This window comes from Mus caroli, unplaced genomic scaffold (genome assembly GCF_978045245.1).
Source record: "Mus caroli unplaced genomic scaffold, Mus_caroli_1 scaffold_14, whole genome shotgun sequence".
In the NCBI taxonomy this organism is placed as follows: Eukaryota; Metazoa; Chordata; class Mammalia; order Rodentia; family Muridae; genus Mus; species Mus caroli.
Genome location: NW_028227269.1, coordinates 7,944,941 through 7,950,349, shown reverse-complemented (window position 1 = coordinate 7,950,349; position 5,409 = coordinate 7,944,941). Strand labels below are relative to the sequence as shown.

The 5,409-nt window shown below is 40.0% G+C and overlaps 1 pseudogene; it reads left to right on the top strand.

The window, feature by feature from the left end:
* Positions 1 to 3,462: 3,462 nt before the first annotated feature.
* On the top strand, positions 3,463 to 4,328 carry LOC110307370 (dnaJ homolog subfamily C member 8 pseudogene; annotated as a pseudogene).
* Positions 4,329 to 5,409: the final 1,081 nt, after the last annotated feature.

Sequence of the window (5,409 nt, the reverse complement as noted above, 5' to 3'; positions counted from 1 at the left end):
AAGATGTGGGAACAATAATTTTCCCTTTAATCTGGTAATGTACTTTTCATTCCCAGAATTTCTGCCTTATAGCAGAGTGTCTATGAGCCATCATGAAGTACTCTTGGATCCTGGGTGACCAAGGCTGTTTTTCTTACTCTGCCTCTTTCGGGTGTTAGTCAGAGCCTATGTATTCTTTTTCTGGTACTCTAGTGTCTCTTCCTTTTTCTGCCACATGGCTGAGCTCTATGCATAATGGTATGGCTCTCTTTCTTCCACTTAATCTCCCATCTAAGATGAACTCTTATCTAAAACACACCCTCACCATGGGTTTCAATCTTCAGTTTCCAAGATAAGAACTGGAGATCACTGGCTCAGAGAGGTTTTGGTTGCCATCAACTTTTTAGGGCCCCAACTCACAAAAATAGTCAAAACTCTCAAAGGCATGCTAATATTCCTACATCATTTTAATTGATCCTTACTCTTGAGGTACCTGATTAATAAGGAGAACCTAAAGTAACTATAGTTATGGAAAACTAACTATAGTAAGGTTTCTTCTAAACCTAAAGTAACTATAGTTAAAATCTTCAAATCCTTTCATTACTTCAAAGGAGGGGCACTTACTTGACTTCCTTCATCACAAGCAGCTAAGGTCCTAAGACTTCTCCATCATGGTACTCCACATTAGCACAAGTGTGTGTTTACATCTCAGCAGGCAGGACACTTCCCAGGGACTCCAGACCACAGATCAGCAAGGTTTTCATGAAGGTAACACTCACAGAATAGACTCTTCAGTTTTTCATCAGCATAGAAATCTGATGGACCAGAACATGTCAAATCTGAGGCTACATGAAGCCCAGGCTAGCAATGAGTACAATTGAAGATATGGTTCTTGAACATGAACTTTATAGTCATGGCCCTCACCACAGAAAACCTCAGTGAAGTTTAGAAAACTACCATGATACAGGTCAAGGTGACCTTTCTATGCAGGTTTCTGGTACCTTTTCCACAAGAGTAATATTGAAAAGGTTCTCTGGTCGGGGGAAAAAAAATCAATGTTTCTATCTTGATGGAAGAAGTTTAAAGAAAGATTAAATAAAGATGGAATGGATAGACAGAATATAACTCACCATTAGTGAAGTTTATCACCTTTCAAAGACATACAGTATGTAACATTTTCAATGTTATAAGTAGCATAGCACTTTGGAAGATAGAAAGACAATGGTTAAGAAAGGTTTTGTAACAGAGAAGCCCTGAAACAGTCTTTGAAAAATGGGTAGATTAGAAAGGGCATGAAGCATTGAAAACAGTTTGAAGGCAGAAGAACATGGATCTTGGAATGGTCTAAGTTCTGCTTACTCACTTGCAGAAATGTAGCTGGACCTGGTTGTCATTATGCTGTGTTAAATAAACTGGGCTCAGACAAACACCAAACATTTAAATATGGGCTCACAATAAAAACTGATCTGGTAGAAGTTTAAAGTACTATGGTGTTTAACAGAGACTGATAATTGGTGTTGAAGAAAAAAGGAGGGATGAGGCTCTAGGTCATAGTGAGACTGCATTTAGAAGGTAATAGGTAAATATTCTTTTGTATAGTATAAAAACCATTGATGATAGCTAACCACTGTGAATGGAAATAGTAGTGAATACCTGTAATCTTAGCACTTGGGAGAATGTAGAAAGGTCAGAAGTTCAGGATCATCCTTGGCTACATTAAGTCAGAGGCCAACTGTATGAGATCCTATCTCAAAAACCAAGACAAAGCAAAAACCAACCAACCAAACAACCAACCAACCAAACAAACAAACACCAAAAACAAAAACAAAACAAAACAAAAAACAAAACCCCAAAACAAAGCTAAACAAAAACCAACCAAACAAACAAACAAAAAACCCTCACTAAGCTAAGACAAAGAATTTTGAATGTTTTCTTAATAAAGAAATGGTAAATATTTTATAGGTTGACGGATATGTTATTTTCTTTAATTTCATCATAACACATTGCATACATTTATCTAAGCATCGTAAGATACTGTGTAAATACACATAATTTTATGCACTAATTTTTTCAAGTAAAAATATTTATTTTTATAAAAAGCATATTTTTAAAGACAAATGGGATAAAACAATAGTTAATCATTTCTGGTGAAAAGGTTCGTCCCAGATAGGTTCTTCTGGATATTAGCTTTATCATCATCTTTGTGGTCTGGATGTCAGATGCAATGGTCACCTTCTGGGATCACAGAAGAGCTGGAGACCTCGACAACACAGGAAATCCTTTCTGTCTTTGAATCATGGTACCGACGGAATTTTCTTTCATGATGGAAATGTTTGGTATTGGCTACTGAGCATTTGAAGAATGGTGAATATATGGAACTGAATTTTGATTTGAAAGTTTGGGTGAATTCAAATTTAAATCCATACAGGTGCAGGTGTGTAGTGGCTCCTATATCAGACAAAGCAGGATTGACTGACTGACTTGGGATCTCTGTAGTAGATGCTGGTGTGACATTAATGATGTTCCTGTAATTGAAACTGATGTCTAGAAATGGGCCAACTTTATAATCAGGCTTCCCATTAGAAATTAAAAATAATGCAAGTTGCCAAATGCAGAACTTTTTGGGATTGCATGTTTCTAATTCTGGTCTCAACTGAATGTTGATAGAAGAGCATAAAAAAAATCAAACTATTGCCAATAGTCTTGTTTATTTACCAGAACTGTATAGCAATACCCAGTTGCTGGAAATTACACATACTTTAGTTATAGTTTAGTTTAGCTATACACTTCCTTAATGTTAGCTAGGTTTCTCTGTGTGGGAAGGTGTTATGAAGACTACTGTAGGAGAAAAGTCTTGCCCAGAGGTGGATTTTGTATACTAAAACTCTGACCCACCAGGCAAGATACACCTACTGTTTCTATCTTACTCTGTTTTCTATTGCTGTAATAAGCACCATGACCAAAGTCAGCTTGTGGAAGAATGGGTTTGTTTAGCCTGGATGTCTCAATCACAGTCGATCACTAAGAGAAGGCAAGGTAGAACCTTATAGTACAGCAACCTGGAGGCAACGGCTGAAGCAGACCATGGAGGAGTGCTGATTATTGAATTGTTCCCTAGTGACTCGCTCAGCCTGCTTTGTTATAGAATACAGGACCATCAGTCCAGGAGTGACACCACCGCTACTCTGCTGGGATGACCTACATAAGTTATTAATCAGAAAAAAATGCCTTACAGAGTTATAGGTCAGGCTGATAGGACATTTTCTCAGTTGGGGTTTTTCTCTTTCCAGATAACTCTAGTTTGTGATTAGTTGCCAGAAGAAAACAAAACAAAACAAAACAAAACAAAACAAAACAAAACAAAACAACAACAACAAAACAGTCATCATAGTGTTTATATGAGTACCTAATATCTTTCTGATTAAATTTGAAGTTTGAATAAAGAATTCAGGCAGAACGGTCATGTGGTGGCTAGCCATGAAAATGGTGGCTTCGGGAGAGAGTGGTGCTTCCGGTGGCGGAGGCAGCACAGAGGAAGCATTTATGACGTTCTACAGTGAGGTGAAACAAATAGAGAAGAGAGATTCAGTTCTAACATCCAAAAATCAAATCGAAAGATTGACTCGTCCTGGTTCCTCTTACTTTAATCCGAACCCATTTGAGGGTCTTCAGATAGATCCTGAAGTGACAAATGAAGAAATAAAAAAGATGATTCGTCAGTTGTCCGTCTTGGTGCATCCTGACAAAAACCAGGACGATGCTGACAGAGCACAGAAGGCTTTTGAAGCTGTGGACAAAGCTTACAAGTTCCTACTCGATTAGGAACAAAAGAAGAGGCTCCTGGATGTAATTCAGGTAAGAAAAGAATACGTGGAACAACACACTGTTAAAGAGCAAAACCACAACAACAACAACAACAACAACTGAAGAAGGAAGGAAAGCCTACAGATGTGGAGGAAGATGATCCCGAACTGTTCAAACAGGCAGTCTACAAACAGACCATGAAGCTGTTTGCTTAGCTGGAGATTATAAGGAAAGAGAGAGAAGCCAAAGAAATGCATGAGAGGAAGCGACAGAGAGAAGAGGTGATCAAAGCCCAGAAAAAAGCCAAGTGAGAAAGAGAGTGGCAGAAACACTTTGAGGAAAGTCGGGATTGTCGAGTGGACAGTTGGCGAAATTTCCAGGCAAATACGAAGGGGAAGAAGGAGAAGAATTGGACCTTCCTGCGGCCACCGAAAGTCAAGATGGAGCAGCGGGAGTAAGCAGCAGGACCACGGCCGGGCCACTCTGGCCAAGCCTCCCCACTGCCTCCTCCTGCTTCACGGACTCATTCATTCTTTCTCCACCTCCACCCCAACATAGAGTATCGATTGCTTTTTAGTCTATTTTGTTGTCAATACAATTTAATATCAATCAGAGTAATTCTTTGTACATTGAGATGCAGTCTTCCCGAGTTGGCCTCCAAGGGCTAGGCTTATAGGTGTGAGCCACTACTCTGGGCTGAAAACCTCCACAATGGGGAAGCAGGGTTAGTGTGGGCTGAGTCTGTATGGGCTCCCTGCTGTGAGCTCAGGAGAGGAGGGGCTTGGTCTCACCATCCCCTTCCTTTCTCCACGCATCCACCAGGATTGAGGAGCTTCTGACCCAGGCCGCCTTCTTTTCTCACAGCCTCTAACTTGATGTTTTATATTTGAATTGTGTGGCTCAAGGGTCATGTATAGTTTGTGGAAATTTTCCAATTAAATGTCTTGCTTACAATGGTGTTGCCCTGACTCCAGATCAGCCTGGGCCGCCTTGGGAAGCCATCCTTGAGGCCCTTGCTCCAATAGGAGAGGTATTGTGGATTCACAAGGCAGTCACTTGTTGCTCTGACGCCCTGTGGTGTTTGGCACGAGGCTCCCAGCCACTTAAACCTGTTCACTTTCGAAAGAGTTCGCCATCTTCCAGCCAGCCCCCTTGTGCCCGCACTTGTCTGCACTTATTAGTGGTAATATTCTTTTATGTATAATAAATTTTTATACCAAAAAAAGAATTCATGGTACCATAAATATGATCAATATGATCAATAGACTAAACGGTATGTGTAGGGGAGGACCAACTATTGTTTTGCTAAATGGATATGGTTTCAACTTGCCTTGTAAATATTCTAGATGGATACTGTGCTTAGCCTTGGCCAGATTGCCTTGAGCAACAGTTAATGCATAGACCTATAAATGATCAAAATGCTAAGAAGAAGCAATTGTTGAATGATCATTCCTAATGAGAATCTGTATCCCTAGTGCAAAGGCTCAGAGAACATGGTAGAACATGGGTCAGAAAACCTTTAGATTCTAATAGATGGGGAGAAATTCTGAGAAATGCTTCTTACAGACATGCCATGCCCACTGCACTCACAATCCAGAGAAGTTGTGGGTGCCTGCACAAGACCTA